We start from the raw sequence: 21337 nt of genomic DNA on the forward strand, positions 1-21337 counted from the left end.
ATTTGATGAAATTAGTGTGTGAGCTATAAAATTAGTTTAAGAAATATCAATAATATTAGTTCTAAGAAAAATAACCTCAGAGTTAAAGTGGAATATTTATTATAATTCAGTTTCTTAATCTTTCCATCTTTAAATTCTGCATAATAGACATTGCATTTTTGTTGTTGATTTTTATTCAACTTTTTTTTAGATTAGCAAGACAAGTGTAAAAACTTTTTTTCTATTTTTCTCTCTCTTTTTTTTTTAATTTCTCTTTTTTGCCATTTGCAACAATCCCTCAGTATTTTGGTACATAGCCTAATTTTGAAATCATGCAAAAGATAATTATTATTTCTCTTATCAAAGGAAATCACTACTTTGATCACAAAATTTATATCAAGCAAATGAATGTTGAGTAATTAATTATTCCTGATCATAAGAACTTTTGCTTTATGAGTAAATAATGAGCCTCTATAATAATAGTACAAAGTTTAAAAAAAAAGAAGTAATCCCTCAAGTGTGAATGGTTTATAAGAGTAGATTAGTTTGCTCATCTTGTTAATGAATGTGCAGGTAGAATTTCTGACCACAGGAACTTTTGTTCCTGTTTATATAGTGTAAAATAATGTAGAGATTTCATAATTCAGCTGTTATCTTAACATTTTTTATCATAGAAACTCCATTCTGGATATTTACATTTTACTGTGGTCGTAAACCTGGGAGAAATATATGATTTTAAGTTTCACTCAGGGTTTCAACCTTTGAATAATTAAAGTTGGCAGCAATGATAATATAAACAAAGAGACCATACTGCTATTTAATGGAGTGGGTATGTTCACTGTCTAAAATTTTTATTTTACTTGTGATTCTATACTAATAATAGATTTTGTTAAGTGTCTCTTTTTTCCTTTATATAAATGCTAATGTGTATATATATATATATATGTATATATATATATATATATATATATATATATAAATATTAGTGTGTTATTCTTACTGGGATCACAGGATCACAGGTGTACTTGAAACAATTTGTGTTTCTGTCTCCTTGGCTTTCACATGCATAATGAGGTGACACAATTATAATATTGAAATAATTATTTTAGGCAAAGTTGATCTTCCAAAACTATTTTCATCATTCTCATAAAAATAAAAAAAGTGTTTGGTTATAGATATTTTCTCTTGTAATGGGATTTTTATGTGTTATTACGTTATAATGTGACAGACTACAGACTCAAAACTAACAGTGATCTATGGGGCTTCACATATTAAGTTTCATGCTCATATATAACTGAATTGCATGCAAAGATACTGGAAGAAACTGAGAATTCATCACTGCTCATAGTCAATTTTGAGTGAGGAAAAAAATACTGTAATTTATAGCAAGATTATGTTCTCTTGGTAGAGTCTTTGTATAAATTCCAAAGGTTAAAATCACTCAGAAACTGAATTAATATGTAAATTTCTTTTAAATTAAATACTGGAGTCACTTAGGTTGAAATGGCAAAAGACCAGAAAATATACACAGAAATTAGAAATGCAACCATTGCCTTCTTCCAGGTAGGGTGGTAGTTAATTTTGATGTGGGTATGAATAGAAAGGCCTTGAAGTAGAATCATTACCTGTGATGTGTCAACAGAAGTGCCAGACTTAGGGGAATATGAAGACTAATGTGACTTTATCTCAGTCTGAAAATACACCACAAGCTAATGTGTTGAACACGCATGCGCGCGCACACACACGCACACACACACACACACTCATAGACACACACATACAATTTATTATTTTATCTAAGAAGCATAGAAACCTCAGATTCTGTTCAAGGATAAAAACGATTTTCCTTGGAAACATCAGCACATCCCCTAAACATTGTTTAACAAGAGTTGATGTTTATGACTCAGCGTTTCTGAATTTTTGGAAGATAACCAGGATAAGAAATAAGATATTTGCAAATTGCTAAATAAGTTAAAATATAATGGTTTCAATCATGTAGCAATCACTTCTAACGATGATTTTGTGTGTGTATCAACAATAACAGCAACAAAATAATTTCCCCTATAAAGAGTAAAAGTTTCTCCCTGAGCTCTGGGATGCACAAATTTACTTTTTATCTTACAAGTTGTTTAAAGGTTGCACTCAGCCTTAAAGATCAGATCATGGCTATTGAGGCTACAAATGAAAAAGTCGAAAGTAGTCATTATTTCAAGAAACTAAGGAAAATAAAGCATTTCTCTTCTTCAGGCTGGTAAATGGAAAAATTCAAAGCTTGCTTATTCTGGTCCTTGATGGATATGATATTGACAGGAGGTGGAGCTTTCTGTATGGCTTTTTAGAGTGTAAGCATTCTCAGGCCATGGCAGATGTGTAGTTCCCATTACTTTGAAAAGTCTTTCATTCTAATGCCTAGTGAAAGGGCGGGTTTCAGACAGAATTAAGCACTGTTTCCTGAGTGGGGGAGGACAGCAGTGATTGCAATGAAGTGCATCATTCAAATGGAGCCCGGCTAATGAATGCTCTCCCTGTTGTTTTCATGGAGGTGTCAGAATGAGCCTTTTTTGATTCTGCATCACTGAATCCTTATGGAAATGCAAATTGTTTATCAAGGACAGTGACTTTCCTTTTTTGCTTTATCATTTAAGGGACTGATTTCTTCAACTTTGCAGCACATCACTGGAATCCAGAGAAGGGTCATTAAAACTGGATGGGAGGTTGCTATTTCTTGAGAATCTTACATTTCAGTCTGAAAGACAGAGACACAGAGAAGTCACAGAGAGACACAGAGATACACAAAGAAAGATACAGAGATAATCATACAAAGCAAAAGAGAAATAGAGAATGAATGAATCAGAGTGAAAGATGAGCATAACAGTGAAAGATGGGCAGAGAGAGAAACTGATGCAGTGAGAAAAGAACAAAAAGGTTCAAAGAGAAGCAGGGGTAGAGTGACAAGGCAAAGATAAACAGACTACAAGAAAACAAATGATAAATAAACAAAACAACAACAACAACAAAATCATAGATGGGGAAAGGGCATATAGACAGAAGGTCTAAGAGGCAGACAGACACAGAAAGGAGGTGAGAAGGGAGAGGGGAAGAAAGAAGAGACTAGGAAACAAGAGAACTTGTGATCCAGGAATGGAGAAACACACAGATTGTGTGTGTGTGTGTGTGTGTGTGTGTGTGTGTGTGTGTAAAATATGTGTATGAGAAAGGGTGTGAGGTGAGTTTTCTCATTTTTGAATTGTTGTTACAGAGAAACGATGGTAAATGAAAGAATGCTTAACTAAATGGAACTGAGCCTTAATTCTACTCCAGTCTCTTTTTAGCAATGAACAAGTTATTTAATCTCCATGAGCCCTGGTTTATGTCTGGAAAGGGTGATAAAAAGTATATATAACACATATAAAACATCTTAGTACAGGACCTGAAACAAAGGAATGTGTCAGTGAAAGTGGGGGGGACTAGGATAACATGGATGACTTGGAGGACAAGGACTCTTCCTCCTCCTCCTTCTCCTCCTCCTCCTCCTTCTCCTCCTCCTTTTCCTCCTCCTCCTCCTCCTCCTTTTCCTCCTCCTCCTCCTTCTCCTCCTCCTCCTTCTCCTCCTCCTCCTCCTCCTCCTCCTCCTCCTCCACCTATTCCCCCTCCCCCTCCTCCTCCTCTAGGTAGGATCCTTGAAAGCAGAAGCTTTGGAGTCAGAGCTTAAGTCAGATCCTTTTACCTTGGTTTGCATATAATATAATCAACCATTTAATATTGATAAGCTACATTTATTTCAACTGTAAAACTCTGCTATTATTTTCTACCTCATAATCTTGCTTTGTGCATTGAAAGAAAACATTTCATTTGGGGCTTTGCACAATGTGTATTTTAGCTATTCTACTATTTTAGCTCAGTGTTGAGAATTTAGTGAGTACTAAATAAATATTTAATAAATGAATGCATATTTGCTCTGAATATTAGTTTTCATGAAGGAAAGCTGAAATGATGTTTTGGTATTTTAATACAAAACATTGTGTTAAAATGGTTAATTTCCCCTTGTCTGCTTTTCAGATAAGGGTGGTATTGATTTTCAGAAGTACCAGAGCAGATTTCTCTTTGCCCTCTCTACTACTTTCATATTTGAAATAATAATAGTAGCTTTGGCTGTGAACATTTGTCTTATCCTGCTAGGGACGTTGATAATTTGTATTTAATTGTTTGATACAATGACTGTGGAAGAGAGAGGGGCTAGGATTTTTGGAAAAAGTGAATGATTTCTTGTAGTAACAAGGATGAAGTTTGACTAGGAATAATTATATTGAAAAAGGCATAAAAGTGAGAGGTAAGAAGGTTTTTTGGTTTTTTTGTTGTTGTTGTTGTTTGCTTGCTTGTTTAACCATGGTTTGAACACAGGAACCACTGAACCACATCCCAAGCCTTTTTTTGTATTTTAGTTAGAGACAATATATTGCTAACTTGCTGAGGGCCTCAGCTAAGTTGCTGAGTTGGGCTTTGAGCTCAAGATCCTCCTGCCTCAGCCTCTCCAACTACTGGGATTACAGGCATGTGCCACCATACATAGCTGGTTTTTTTTTTTTCTTTTTAAAAAAGATAAACGCGTACTTACTTTCAGAATTGCAAGAAAGGGTGAGCGAAAATATGATCAAAAAGGATGTGAATGGATTATAAATGAAAATGTATATTATGAAAGTACTAAAGGTTTTTCTAGCTTTAAGGTAGATTATGAGAAAATAAAGTACTTTGGCACAAAATAACCAAAGAATCCAAAATTTAAATGTCAGTTTCTTTTTTTAACTTTAAAAACATTCTGGTATTTTAAAATACTGAACTGTCATCACTAAATAAAGGATTTATCATACATGAATATAGTTTATAGCAACTGAAAAATATATGTGATAGTTTGATTTGAAAGCTTTTTCTTTCCTTTTTGTTGATGTGTTGTTAAATTTGCTTAATAAATTAATGAAGAAATGTTGAGACCACTGAGTGCTAGGAACTGTGTGTGGTGCTTTTAAATGTCATCCCTTGAACCTCAGTGAAGTATGTGGTATAGAATGTCTAGATGTGCCCTTCCAGATTAATTTTATTTTTTAATATCTTTAGGTTTTGAGAGTCTGTAAAACAATCTTACTTCCTAATTTATATTGTAAGCATGAAATAGAATGCTGTTTGAAACATTACCTGCTGCTACATTGGTGTGATAACATTTTATAGAAAATAATACCAAAAAATACAGACATCTTTACAAAGTTCATTGAAAAATTTTTACTCTGGTTACCTGGGGTTCTGAGTAACATACATTATATGAGTTTCTATTCTGTAATCAAAAAACCAGAGTTAAGAGTAGAATAAAATTCAACAAACAGATAACAAGTCTTCACTTTATTATATTTTCAAATAATTTGGCAAATGATAGTAACTTCAGTGGGAGGTATTATATAATTGAAAAATGCTAAAAGAAAGCATTTCTGAGTGCTCATGGGGTGTAATAAATAGTTGTCATTTAGATATAGATTTATTTTCCTTCAACATTTATATACACATACTCACAGACCCCCCCACACACACACATAAACAAACACACCTAAAATCATACACATTCTTAAGCAGTTTCTTAAGAGTTTGTTTATTTTGATCAAAGATCAAAAGTCTCAGATATATGGAACACAATAAGGAAACAAAAGTTCCCTGCCATGTTGCTTAAATCCCTAGGTCTGAAGCCAGTCTTTTTCTTTCCACTTTTCATTCTTGTTGATTGTGTTGTGCCCAGAGTTTGTCGGAAAGATAAGGCAGGAATGTAGCTACTCCATCTTGGTGGAAGCAGAAGTCCTCATAATCTACTTTGTAAAAAGGTTGTTCTACGTATTCTTTGGAGATAACTGACAAGTAGGTGAGAACAGAAGCAAGGATTGAAGGGGCCAAAACATTAAGAGAAAATGGTGGCACTAACTAAGATATTTGTAGTGCAGGTGATCAGAAGTGACTTTTATTCTGGATATAGTTTATTAAACTTAAAGAATATATTGATGGCTTGAATGTAGGTATGAACACAAAAGATATGGTATAACTCCAAGATTTTTGAAGTTGTTACTGAGATAGGGAGAATTGATGTGCTTTAAAAGGAAAGTAAGATTTGAATTTTGAACATGTTATATTTGAGATGGATATAGTATATACAAGTTACATTACTCTGCAGGTTTATAACTCAGAAAAGAATTTGTTCTGTATACAGATTTTAAGAAAAGTAGACAGTGAATCCAGCTCTGAGGCCCTGCTAAGTTTAGAAGATGTATCAAATTCTGTAGATGGTTGCTGAAAAACAAGAACTAAGAAACAAACATTGTTTTCAACAACTGGAGGTCATTAGTAATCATGATAAGCAGTGCAGGTGCTGTATTAGTACTGAAAAATAATTGGCTTGGAATTATATTGGTGGTTATTATTTTCATTTGTTCTAATATTTACACTTTCAAGAGCTTGCTCTTGTTTTTTGTTACTTCGTGTGCTTTTTATAAAGATAGTCTCATATCTTCATGAGAGTATTAATTATAGTTATGTTCGTTTTAATGAAGTCTTATTTGGCATCTTTTACAATATTTTCTCTCTGTGTTCCCACCTTTTATTATGTATGTTGATTTTTTTCCCCATTTTCCCAGGTTCCAAGTTTTCCTCAAAGAGACTGATTAATTGATTATTCATGCCTCTCTACTTACAGGTAAAAATTTATTCCTTAGGAAATGTAGGCTATGGAAACAAATATACCCTCACATTTAATTGCTTAATGTTTATTTTTTGTTCATTTAACTATCTGCAGGCTTTTTAAAATTTCAACAGTATGTTAGAAATTTGTGAATGATTTTCAACTCATAGCTTTCAAATTTTCTTTGAGACTTTGTGTTCCTAGACATCCTTCTTGGATCAATAACAATACAGAAGCTTGAAAAGGAGGTTTAATGGGTCAAAATGGACCAACATGGTACATGCAACTTTTCACATTTCTTTGTCTAAATCTTAGACACATGGTCGGCTTATCACTATGAAGAAAGTTTGAGACATGTAATTTTTTCTCTGTGGCAGAGAGACAAGGGAAATGGATTTTTATTAACATAATGGTGACTTTATCACTCATGACAAGGTACTAAAGAGCTCTCTGGAGGAGCTTTGTGCATGAGCTGCCCTTGTCCATAGGTGGGCATTACTGAGCTGTGATAAAGCAGAGGTGTACTCCCATCACTTAAAGTGACTCTGGGTGCAGTTTCTTCAGAAAAAAAGAGTAAGAGCTATGGAAAAAAAAAAAAAAAAACAGAAGTTGTTTGGGGAAGATTGCTTGGAACTTGAGAGAGATCCTGGTAATTTAACTGATATTCTTAACAGAAATTATCTCACCTGATACCACTATCCTCTTTTGTTTTTCAGGCTCTTCCCATTTGCTAAGCTTCTTTCAGGTTTTACGGAACCTGTTGACTGGTTTATCTTATCAATATTCTCCCAATTTTGCCATTTGCAATATAATTTTCTATACTAAACAGATTACTGGTCTTTTACCCACTTTCAAACTTCAGTGAACTTACAGAATTCACATATTTGCTTTTAGCACTTTTTTTTTATCCTTATGGTTTAATTCTTTCAATTCATTTTCTGAGTTGAATATGTAGACAATAACAAATAAGTATGTTTGGTCCCTCCAAGATCTTAAAACTCACAAATTTGTATTTCAAAATTAAGAAACACTGTTTTGAGGAGTGATTGTCTTATAAATAGTTAACTTATACACAAAATCTAAAATTCAAAAGTGTTCTTTGAATGTGTTAGACAACAGATCACAAATATACAAAGTGTTCTTTGTAAAATGGTAGTTATGATTGTTGATTCTTTGGGAAGATTTAGTTTTAAACTTAGGTATGGGTGAATTCCTTGCTAGTGAAGTATATTTGCAGCTATTGAGTCATCTCAAGGCTCTATCTATTGCTTAAACATACCTTATTACACACACACACACACACACACACACACACACCTGGCCAGGTTTACCACCATATTCTTCTTTGCTACAGTGCAATTTAAAATTGAACATGGATGTGAAGAACATAATGGGAGGAAGAAATAAGCCATTATACAACTCATCAGGAAATTCTCTAGGTGACAGTTTTTCAGCAAATCACAGGAACAAGGCAAGGGACAAAACAGAAACAAGATGTATGGATAAAGTACAGTATTCAGCATTCACATGGATAGTATGTCATAGGGTTTTTGTTGGTTTCTTTATATCAAAGAGACTCATGCAAATGTTATAGAATATCTTGATTGTAAAATCAGTATTAAGTTATAAATGGTTTTGAAGTCATCCAGAATGTTAGAAGTGTTTCTGTTGTCTTGTGGGAAATATTATCACAATTTCTGAGATCTTTCATGCTGCCTCTGTGCTTGAATGGTTAGGGTTATTCTCATCAGGGAGATAAATTTCTTTCTTAGCAATCTCACACACACACAATGCTCAAGTTTCCAAGGGACCTTAATTAGATAAGGATTTAGATCTATAAGTTCAAATTCAACTTCAAATTCAGTGACTCATTGAGTGAATTATTAAAGCAGTTTCACTGTCTTCATTTCAATCTGGTTTCCAACGTTATTTCTCTGAAATCCTCATACAATGTACCAATGACCTCCCTTTTGCTAAATTCAGTGCAAGAGTTCGGGTCTTGACTTGCCTTCAGTATTTGATATGCCTGAATAGCTGTCTCTTCTCTCATCTTTCATAGCACAGGTTTTTCCTTTTATAAATTCAGATTTTGTTGTTCCTTTTTTAACTCTTATTTCTTGTGACAAATTTCAGGTTCACTTTCAGGCCATCCATTCTCTTAGTATGCCTTATTAATAAATATTATCAGATATCCCCCACAATTTTTTTTCTGTTTCATTTTTCCATATTAACTCTATGGTATGTCAGCTGGTACTGTTGGCTCATTTGTATCTGCAGATGGGAGGTAAAATTCTAACATCTCCAAGTTTCATTCCAGAGATCAGACATGCAACACCATTGCCTCTTGAAAATTCCTTTGAATTATCCTGTGGGTGTTTCAAATTCACTAAGAGTGAAAGTAAGCACTTGCTATCATCCCCTTATCTCTGTTTCTTATACTCTCCTTCTTTCTTACATTCTTATTTCAATGACTGATAACAACTAACATCAAATTTCAAGTTCAAACATGTATATCATCCATGATTTCCCCCTCATCTGTTCTGCTAATATTTTGAATGCCATAATTTTCCTGTTAGTTTTTCCTTAAATATCTTTAGAGTTAGACCCCCCCTTCCATTTTTTTTTGTAAAGTCATCATCATTTCTTACCTGATACCCAAATCACCTCACCTGCTTTCCCTTTCTTTGCCCCCTGTACCCCCTTCCCCCACCTCTTGCCTCTGCTCTTCTCTACACTGCTGCCAGTCTTATCATGCCATTGCCTCATTAAAATACTGCTGCTTTTCTCATTCTATGTGTCCAGACTCTTCCTTGTTTAGTCTTCTCTCTCTTTCTGCTTAATAAAGTTGATTCAAAAGAAAAGAAAAGAAAAATTTATTGTTCTAAATCATGGAAATTCTAGAGACACAGAGCTGGTTTGCTCTAAGCATCGCTTGATTTAAAGATCAAACATGATGCTAGTATGTGCCTGTTTATTGACTTTCTTTGTTAGGTGAATCAGTTCGCAAAATCTAAATGTCGACTAACACTGATGTTAAGCTCACACCATGGAAGCACCCAGTATAAGAAAAACTAAGAAGGTTCATGCCCTGATGATTCTGCCCAAAATCGATATATTGATTCTGTTTAACTCAGATTTACGTGCATCAGTTCATCTAACCTATGAAAAGAGAGTGAAAAGCACAGTGTAAGACTCATCCTAAGTCTGGTTCTGGGAGAAGAGAAATTTCCAATAAAGTAGACATAGTATGACTTGATTTGCAAAAGAGAGCACTTGAAAGTAACTGAAGTGGTAAATAATTTTACAGCTTCTTACATTGAACCAAATTATTTAGATTTTTGATGTTGATATTGACCATCATTACTGATGTATGCACCCCTAGGCATGTTTTCTAAAATTCAAAATTTAACACTTCAAAAATATGTACTTTTTAATTGAAAGACTTATCTATATAACATATGTATCTGTAGATCAGTCACAGAGAATAAACATTTAGCAGTATGTCTGTAATCCTAGCAGCTCAGGAGCCTGCGGCAGGAGGATTATAAATTCAAGCCTTGACAATTTAGCAAGACTCTGTCACAGAATAAACAATAAAGACCTGGGGATATAGTTCAGTGGTATAGTGCTCTGGGTTCAGTCTGCAGTACTACCAAGAACAAAACTCCCAAAGTATGTTACAGTTAGGTATAGTGGTGCACGCCTGAAATCCCAGATACTCAGGAGGCTGGGGTAAGGAGATCATAAGTTTGAGGCCAATCTGGGCAGTGTAGTGAGATCTCAAAATAATAAATAAATAAATATTAATAATAAAAATAAAAAGGGCAAGTGATGTACCTCAGTGGTATAGTGCATGGCTAGCATCTGATTGACCCTGGGTTCAATCCCCAGACCTGAAATGTAGGAGAAGGAAAAGGAAAAGATGCTTCGGCATTCATTCAGATTCTTATACAATGTGTTTTTGTCTTTTCATCTTCATATAATAAATATTTTTAAAATCTTGTACATTTTAACCTATATTTGTCATGCATTCTTTTAAGATGCTTTCCTTAGTTTTAAAATAATCAGGGTCATGGAATAATTAATTGTATGATATGATTCACTAATAAAGGGAGATAATTTTTTTTTACATCAAAAGTGAAATTCTATGTGAAGTTTAAATCTTCAATGATAACTAATTTTGACTCACTATTTTTTTTCTTTTGGTGTGTGTATGCATCTGATGCTGAGGATTGAACCCCAGCCCTCATGTGTGCTAAATACATCCTCTCCCACTAAACTATACATCTCTGCCCATCAGCAACTATTTTTTTTTAGGTTAATCTTCTAGACTAGACAAGCAAAAATCTATAACTCCAGCAATAGTATATAGCAACATAAATGTCTTTATATAGTTAACCTTGAAAGGAATTAGCAAGCACAATTGTAGTGGAAAAAGAAATGTGAAGATTTGCCATACCATGTTTTATTTTATTTTCATTGTTTTAAAGTAAGAAGAATTGTTATTTTAGTAACCAACACAAGCTTGAGGGAGGAAAACTGAAAGTCAAGAATACTCAAAGTAAAGAATAGATGATAAAACACTATGGTTTGTCATTTCATTGTATTCATATAGGTTCAAGGATCTATACAAATGTATTTCATTAAACATCCTCTTCATTAGAAATTTGCTATTAAAAAACATTTTCTCATTCCTCATGGTAGTGACCATTTTGATGTCAACAAATATTCACTAAATAAATAAATCAGATTGGTTTCTCTTGATAATTATTTTTTTGTGAATAGTCTATTCTTCATATCTCTGATTTCTATAAATAGCATTATTAAAGACATTTGAAATCTGATTTCCTTTGATTCTCTGATAATATTGTCGAATATATTTTGTCTATATTTTGATCTGGTGTTTTTGAAGAGTTACATATGGAAGATTTTTTTTTAGAAGCTCCTACTTTAATTGGTGACAGTGGTGAAGGATATGATAAGTGCCTATGCTTGGTGAGCATGTGTGTCATATGTAATTGGTTCAAAAGCCTTGTGGGTTGAACTGTAGACTCCCAAGGGGATGTGATCCTCTTATAATGCCTCTCAGCACTGACAGACTGATGAGAACATAAACATCACACTCTGATATTTTCCATTTTTGTTCCATATATTTAAAAATCACATAATGATAACCTATGATCATTATAAGAATTTTTATTTTCAGTAATACCACAAACTAGTTAAATATTCTGTGTTACTTTACATGGGGAAGTGAAAGAGCATATTATAGTTTAAAAGTGGCCACTCAGTATATTTGTTGAATGAATGAATGTAGAATACACGTAATTTTTTAATACCATTATGCTCTAGGAACTCAGCATTTAAAAAGAAAAAGAAAGCAAATTTTAAAAAATCTCTAGCATTAATGTTCTTTCTTACATAAATTTCAGTTATTTTTTCACTTTGATTACAATTTGATTGGGCTAGGGCTGTAGCTCAGTGGCAGAGTACTTGTCTAGCACACAGGAGTCACTGGGATCAATCCTTAGCACCACATAAAAATAAACAAATAACATAAAGGTATTCTGTCTGTCTACAAATACAAAAGAAATGTTTAAAGTAATACACTTTGAGTATATATAGCCAATAATTCTCAATATTAGAAACATAATCTTCCCAGTTTAAGTGAATCAAGTAGATATAGATAGATACAGATGTAAATATAGATACAGATAATTTAAAAACTTTCCATATTTTTTTTTGGGGGGGAAAGTTAGAATATTTTTTTGCATTGGTATCTTTACAGATACTGAATATATGCAAATACCTAAGGTAAGATGTCATTATGCAATGGCTCTTTAAGAAAGGAAACTCATGAACATCACTTAGAGGGGTGTTTAAAATATATAGGGAGCTGGGATTGTAGTTCAGTGTTAGAGCACTTGCTTAGTATATGTGAGTCACTGGGTTCAATTCTCAGCACCACATATAAATTAATTAGTTAAATAAATGTCCATCAAATACATACACACACACACACACACACACACAAACACACACTTTTACTGAACATTCTAGGGATTCTAACTGAATACATCCAATCCTTTTTATCTCACAAAACCATAGATAGCACATTTTTTCTATTTTATATATTTCTATATTTTTCTATTTTACTCATTAAAATTATAGCAAATTTTCCCACCCCCAAATAAGACTTAGGTGGTGAAAATTCTCAAAAGAAAAAGTAGATTTGCTATTTATACTCTCTTAATGATTAATTTGTTGGTATAAGAAAAATAGATATGAATAATACGCATGTCTATTGAATAAAGTAATTGAATTATAGTAAGAAATCATTTTACATTATCTATTGCATTTTGATTTTTATATTAGTATTATCATATAAATATAATGGAAAAAAATGTAAACACCGTGCCATAAAAAGACCCTCTTAATTTGATTTATTTATCTGGAATGGTGCATGAAGTAATTAACCGACAAATATAGTAGATAGTGATTTCAGTTACAATTATGTTCATCTTTATGATTTTATCATGATAGCATACTCTTAATGTATATTAATATAATTAGATGTATAATTTACTCAGTAGTTGGCTCTTTAGTTTTTCAACTAATTTTTGGAGATTCAGACCTGATATGGTAATCAGTTGTTATTTTAAGGAAAATGGGTACTGAAATGGGATGCGTAATCAATCATATATTTAAAAATCATTGTACATTCATTCATTAGTCCTTTATTCCTATACTAACGCTATGTAACTAATGACTTCTAAACCTCATTTGGAAGAAAATTATAAGCAATATTCTGACATCTCTGTTGACATGACTGGCTCACTCACATCTGGATGCTGGCCTTCTGTTGTTGATCCACACTGATCTTAGCTGAGAATACTGAGGCTATGTGTGTGTGCTTCATATGTCATATAAACTGCAGACTATGAAGACATGTTATTATATTGATGAAAAAAGACACATAAGTCAGGGCAAACCCAAACACTTAGATGCTTTTTAAACTTTTCATATTTTAAACCAAATCATGTGGAGGAAATCAAGAGTCCTAGTAGGAAGCTATTATGGTTATATGGTAAAAGAGAAGATATAAGGTAAAAGAAGAGTATGGGCCATTTTGAACTTTTGCTTTACATTTTAAAGAGATTATTATCTGTTTACCTCAAGATCATTCTACTAATAGAATATCAGAAAATTGTTTTAGGGACTTATACATTAGTTTCAGTAGTGGAGCATAAAGTTGCATTCCAGTAGCTATGGAAATTGGAGAACTATTGTGTCATGATATCTGTTTCTGCTAAGAAATGTAGAGAAATTGAAATGTCTCATTCATTGTGGCTCTGACACCAGATTCAGAAATTAAATGAGAAATTTGGTTTTAAACCCTGAGAGATGAGGGAGCTAAATTGACTGGGATTTTTATTTTTTTATTTTATTTTTTGGTGGTAATTTAAGTGGAAAAATAATAAGTCACAAATTTCTTGACTCAACAAAGGAATAGGGGTGGAGGGAATGGTCATGTTAGAGGTTACATTTTAGGTAGAGAATATAGGGTTCCTTCAGGGTTTTCTCCCATGCTGATTCCAGTTCAGCTCCTACATCCTAAATCAGATGTCTGCTGTCTCCACTCTGGATTGTGATAAAAAGAAGATGGAGATTCAAGCCTATGATGTGTCTTTCAAAGAGTCTGTCCCTACAGAGACCAATGGAGGTTAATCTTCACTCTCCCTCTGGAATGCAGTATTTATTCAGGGAACAAAATGTACATTCCTCTTCCTCGTCTCAGCCTGAGTCTACCAAAGACTGGAATAGAAAGACTTGAAGATGAGGGGTTATAGACACTTGTGTTGGTTTTCAAGCTTATTACACAGAAGAATTGGGAGATTTTTGACTTGAAAGATGAAGAATGTTGATAAATCTGTGGTTTTGTTGTTGTTGTGGTTTTAATGTGTGTTTAGACAAAGAAGGAACCCAGGGCATGCTTCACAGGTAAGCAAGGAAGAACTCTGTCAGTTGTTTCATAAAAAGACTCTCAGAAAATATGCTTATTAAGTATTTACTCGATATGGGAGCTTATTTGAGTACTAGAAAATCAAGCTTAGGAAAGAGGGGGAGGGGGTTGTGGGAGAAAATGGATTCAAACCATTGTTATGGTTTGGATGTGAGGTGCTCCCCATAATTTCCTGTGTTAATGCAGAAACATTCAGATTAATGACATGATTGGGTTATGAGAGCTATAACTGAATCAGTTCATCCTAGTTTGAGAAGACTAACTGGGTCACAACTGTAGGTGGATGGGGTGAGGCTTGAAATGATCACTGAGTACATGTCCTAAAAGGGTACATCTTTCCTATGGCCACTTTCCCTCTCTCCTCTCTCCTCTCCTTCTCCTCCTCCTCCTCTTCTTCTTGCTCCCTCCCACCCTTCATCTTTTCCCCCCTCTCTTCCTCCCTCCTTACTTGCATCCATGTCCTAAGCTGCTTTCCGCTGCCATGCTCTTCTGCCATGATGCTATGCCTCATCTTGGGGCCAGAGCAACAGAGTCAGCCAGCCGTGTACTGAAACCTCTGAAACCATCAGCCCATAATAAACTATCTTCCCCTCAATTATTCTTCTCAGGCATTTTGGTCACAGCCATGAGAAACTTACCAACACATACACTTTATTCACATATTATTTCAGAGTTACAGAACCAGGTAGCATAGGGAGGAAAAGGTTGAGACAGGCTTCTGTGTGCAAGGGGGGAAAGTGAATGGTTATTTTATAAAGCACCAAGTTTGCACAAAAGCCATTTTTCCCAAAGGAAATAAAAAGAGGAGACATTTTCATATGATGGAATTGACTTCAGGTTGCCTCTGTTTTTTGTTTATGTTTTTCTCCTCTGTGTCTTCAGACCTGATTTTGGGGTCATAATGATGATAATAATATAATAATTTGTTCTATTCTATATTGCAGATAGACTTTTTGTCCCAGTCTGAATTGTCTTAGGGCTTTAACAATGGCTTAAGACAATGTGACAGATGGAAAGCCATTCAAAGATTGAGTATGGTGGTCAAGTGAGGATAAGGAGCTGGGTGAAGGCAGAGGCAGAAAAATTAAAGTATTATCTTACACAAAATTAATTAATTTACCCACATTCATTGTCTTATAATTTTAGACTGGAACCAGTAATGTATAGGGATGCAAACAAACAAGAAGTAGTTGCATACTTGACTGTATGTTTAGACATATTTATACATGTAAGTTTGTGTTGTCTTTTGCCCTGTCTTCATTCCCCTGTTTTGGTGATAGTATCAAAATATTCTGTGAAAGATTCTTCTTCTCATCATTAATTCTAATTTGTTCAGGTTTGTTGGTAATATCCTACCCCAACCCCCCACGTCTGGACCTAGGAATAGGTATGATGAATCCGAAGCACAGTGGGTGGTCAGCTTAGAAGTGTGTCCTGATTCAGGCCAAGTAGAGCGTATGTCTATCCGCACCAGGAATTTGTCTATAGCACTTGGCATATTGCTACTATATTTCAACTAGAATATAAGTACACATCCCCTCATATGTCATGTTTGCAGAACAATAAGTATATTTTCTGTGCATAATTATTTACTTAGAATGCTCCTGTGCAGAATTAAATTCATTAGACAGATATAATGCAACTAAGGTCAATGTTGTAAATTTAATATGTGTTTGATAAATGTAAACATTAATTTTACTTTTTTTCTGTACATGACCACAAGAAGAATATGAGTCTGAATTCATAGTGTTGGAACTAGACTTTTTACAAATCTCTTGATGCTTTCTATGTACTTGGGGAGGGCTGAGAATGAAGTGTCTACAAGAGCAGCACCAAGATTTTCTTAACTACACAGTAAAATGAGAATCACTTTTAGAGTAAACAGCAAGTTTTCTTCCTGCGCCCCCCACCCCACCAAAGGAATTAGTTAACTCAAGCATCATTTCACAGTAGGCTAACATCATTTTATCAGATTATAGTGTACTTCCTATTTGAGTGTAGAAATCAGGCTGATCATCTTTTGTAAATTCTGAGCAGTAAATAGATAAGAAAAAATTCAATGAGAAGGGAGATGCCAACTAAAAATACTAGGCCCCTTTCTACTATGCTTAGTGGATTATTCTGTAATCAATTAAAAATGGAATCAATTTGATAGGTTAATACTTTTTTATTTTACTTTGTTTGACATGCAACAAATTGAGCAACATTCCTTGCTAGATAAAACAAGGGTGTTCTTTTGAAGTCTGATTTTCCAGCATTTCCTAACACTTAAATAGGCCTTATTAGCTTAATTTTAAAGAGAAACTGAAATTAATCAGAGTTTCAGAAAGTGAAGCATATTGATTAGTTACAGCTTCGGGATGAGAACTGAGATATATCTGGCTACAAGAGTCCATGTATTTTCACAGTGTCATGTTTATAGATCATGCATCCATATTGCATACTCAAAATTCACCTTTCCACTGATGATACATATTACTGTTCCTATGAGAATAAGTGTCAATATTTTATTTTCATAGCATGTGACTAAATAATCCATCCTTTATATAATACTTCTAAAGGTTGGTTGATTTTGTTTTATAGATATTTCCATAAATGCACTGATTAACCACTGAACTTTTTTTTAATGTCCCTTGTCTCTGAGACTTATAAGACTATTTCAATTATTTGCAAATGTGTTTTCCCTGCATTATGACAAATCTAAATTACTTGAAGTAGCATAGTACATCTTTGTAAGTTTCTTCTGTCTAAATGTAAACACACCGTGCCAGCTGTTGAGGTAATTTAAAGAAGAAAACTTGTGTTTGAAACACTTCTTCATATGGGTAATATTCTTTGAAAGCACCAACCTACTTCCAGAGAAAGGTTGTCTTTAGAGGAAGCAGATGGTAAAGATATTTAGTGAGATACCATATTTAAATCCAGTGGGAACTATACAAATTCAAAGAACTGATATCCAATTCTTCAAACATAGAAAAATAAAGTTTATTTTAAAAATACCAATACTTTTTGCTTAATGTATATTTTCTCCTGGACTCAGTAATTCCAAGCATATTCACTGAAAAACAATTTCAGTACAATTATTCCTTAAAAAATTATCATTGGTTGTAAAATATAGCAGCAATTTAATAATTACATTTAGGGAAATGTAAAATTTATGTGTGCTTTGATTACATCCTTGTCTCACAGAATTAAAACATGAAAAGGTACATTTATTCAAAGAAATATGATGTTTCTTTCTGTAGTGAACACCTATCTGCTTAGGTGTGTTAGTTTTTGTGAATGATAGGAATGTCATATAACATATGTTTGACATTTCCCATTTGGCCTAGATCCTAAGTGTGTCATGTAGACTACTTATAATATTTGTTTAAAAAGAGGCTTAGTTAGAGGTGATAAAGTAGGATTGGAGGCTAGTTTTCCGTATTGCAGCTGTCATTATCTTTTGCCATAGACAACACATGACCAGGTGTTATCTTCTCCATTGCTAAGTTTGAGTCCTTTTGAAAATTGCTGTTTTCCTAAGGAAATTTCCATTTTTCTGGAGAATTTTAAGTTTCTGATTTATAACCACTGAATTATGTTGCGAATCAAACACCTATGTCTTATCTTTCTGTAGTACTGTGAATAACCAGCTACCACATATATCTAGAATGGCTTATTTTCACTTTTAAAAAATAATTTATATGCCCAAATTTTGATTCATCTTTTTCAAATTTTCCTGGTCACTTGAAGAGTATAAAAGAAGCCTCATTTTTGTTTATAACTTAATTCCTGGTGCTTTGTGTCCCTCTCCTTGGCTAGAAATTTGATAGCACTTTTCCTTCCTCAAAATATTTCCAAGAATGTCTTGATGTTATGAGAACAGCTCTTCTTTGTCAGTTTATGTTGATTATGAAATGAAATATCACAGTTCATGAGCCAAGAGCATAAAGAATAATGCCTTTAAAATCCCCATTCCCAAGGGACATATTTCTGGTTTCATATGTCTTTTTGAGAACAAATAATTCTCTTGCTTTCCAAACATTACAGATTTTTCAGTAGAAATTAACCCACAGCTAGTTGATGGTGAAATCTCACCATGTGTCAATGATTCCCATATTTACATTAGATCTCAAATTGATAATTTTGCATTGCATATAAATTATTACAAGACTCGTGTTTCTATTTTAAGTGTATTATCTTTGTTTTAGTGCTTTGTTTCTTGTTGGCCTTGTTCAAAAGTATTTCCTAGAACTAGTTTGTGCCACCTTGGACTAAGGACTTGCTTATCTTACATGGATAACTGTAAACATTACTTGAGAAATGCTTTGGGGAACACATTGTAATTTTATTATTGAAATAAAACAAAACATAGCAGAGTACTAAAAAACTTTTAGTGTTCTATATGAGAATAAGTGCACATATTTCTCATAGACTCGATATGTTCTGTGGATTTTTTGGTGCAGTAACAAAAAACAATTCTGAACAATTTAATCAAAAAGGGAACTTACCTGAAGGATTTTAGTCCATAGAATTGATGAGAAAGTTTGACAATAGGCTACTATAGAAAAATACCTCCAGGTCTCAGTAGCAAAAATAAATTATCAATGTTGACAGAGCACCTCCTGTTGAATGAATGAAGTCCATTCATCTTTCTCATCCTCATGTCATTACACTCAATTCAAATTACAGAGAAAGAGAATGGTATTCACTTACATTCTGCTCACTCTGCTGTGCCTGTCTTTTGGCTATGTACATTCCAGTTGGACCATCATATAAAGGGAGAGGATCGGGAATATCACAGAAAGTGGAAGAAATGCTGGGGTTAGAAAAGAAAAAAAAAAAAAAGGTCACCTACAATGGAACATACTTATGACTGAATGTTGGTACTGGTTGCTACCAACATGACAGTTTAGGTTATAAAGAATGTAGATTTAATCTCAAAGCAGAGTTTTATTTACCAGGCTAAGTTTCTTACTGCCTTGCAGGGAAGTTTAGCTCATGAAAGCAGTTGTTTTTCTTGTAATCTGGCTTTGGGAGGGTGCAATGGAGCCTATTTTTCTCTACAATATTGCTACTTAAAAGGTATTACAGTTCTCTCTCTCTCTCTCTCTCTCTCTCTCTCTCTCTGGAGGTTTTATATACATAAGAGGAGAAATCCCTCCACATGGGAGCTGCAGCTAATTCCTTTAGAAGTCCATAGAAACACTCTGCGAATAGGGGGAGGGTGAAACTGAAATCAACCTTTGGCAAGTGTTGCCCAATACCTTTTTAATACAGGTTTTTGTTCTGGTATTTCAATTAATGTAAATCAAATATTAAAGACTTGAATCTTTTTATTAACAAAAGTAATTCTGACTACATATTTTGTCTGCAGTTATCAAGGGCTTGTACATTTATTTTAATAATTAATGTGAGATTTAACATAACCAGTGAAATATTTAAAAAAATTAGAGAAATATTAAACAAAATTTCACATAGTATTATATTTAATGAAATCTGACATAATTAATACACCTGAGTATATCCTAATTTCAAGGAAAATTTAATCTGTTCACAATGATTTACCAACCAAATATTATTCCAAAATTACAGCAAAAATGTCAATCAGAAACTAAAGTATAAATAAAATGAAACCTGACCTCACAAGCTTTGAAAACTATGCCAGAGTATACTTTGAGTTTTTTTGTTCCATTTTTCTTCTAAAACAATGATGTTTAATGACACTTATTCAGAGAAACATATCTACTAAACCACCATGGAACTATGGGTTTTGTAACTGACATTGAGCAAAACCCTCATATCCTCAAATACTTGGGTAATGTAGTATAGAGAATCTGTAGAAAACAGTGTCTGTCAATACCAGAAACTTTCACTGTTAGAACAAAGGGAATCTACTAGTATGTCACACTGAGATCTGATTAAGCTCAATGTTAAACTCAATTAACTCATGTTAAACTTAATCAGTGCAAATATATGACATCTGTAGTTTGACAAAATTTTAACAATATTTTCATTAGTTTTATCTGGTATTAATGGCAAAATCTGGTAAAGTGAACTTGTATCTGGAAATTCAAAATTTCTAATGACAACTTTCTTGATTCACAGTACCGTTCTCTTCTGATTTGTCTGTACTCAGTGTATACATAACTAATAACTCCTTTTAGGAATCTTATTATTTTGCTAGCTTAATTATACTGACTTGGTTCTTATTTTCAGAATATTTTTTGCAATAAACAAAGATCTAAAAACTCATGCTACTAGATGGAAAACTCTTAAGAGTCCCTCATTTTCTGCCTCTCTATTATTTATCAATCCTTTCTTTTAGCAAAAAGAAATCTGTATTTACCCACCCCCATTTTTTTCCATTTCAATTATTCTTTGAATAAGTACAAAAGAGTGTGACAGAAATTATTAAACACTCATTTAGCATTCTTACTTTTATGTGGAAATGAACACTACTAGAGGAAAGAGAGACCATTGAAACTAAAGAAGAATATGTGTCTTAAATAAGATGGATGGTCATAGTGAAGCACAGCGAGACTTGTATAAGTCTGCATTACCTCCCATTTGTCTGCTTTTATTACTCCTTGGGAAATGTCTACTTCATTATGAGAAGACCTCCCCATATCCTTGAAATCCTC

At 33.5% G+C, this 21337-nt stretch overlaps 1 protein-coding gene across 4 annotated transcripts in view; it reads left to right on the plus strand.

Annotated features, from left to right (window-relative positions):
- Positions 1-21337, plus strand: part of Pcdh15 (protocadherin related 15) — a 1597439-nt gene that overhangs the window by 759359 nt on the left and 816743 nt on the right. Inside the window, exon 3 of one of the 4 annotated variants that reach the window (XM_078041962.1) lies at positions 6645-6703. The exons of the other annotated variants lie outside the window; for them this stretch is intronic. The gene's annotated coding sequence lies outside the window, so the exon portion shown is untranslated. The remainder of the gene's footprint in view (positions 1-6644; positions 6704-21337) is intronic. 4 annotated transcript variants of the gene reach the window in all.

The sequence above is a fragment of the Ictidomys tridecemlineatus genome, chromosome 1, assembly GCF_052094955.1.
Source record: "Ictidomys tridecemlineatus isolate mIctTri1 chromosome 1, mIctTri1.hap1, whole genome shotgun sequence".
NCBI classification, from domain to species: Eukaryota; Metazoa; Chordata; class Mammalia; order Rodentia; family Sciuridae; genus Ictidomys; species Ictidomys tridecemlineatus.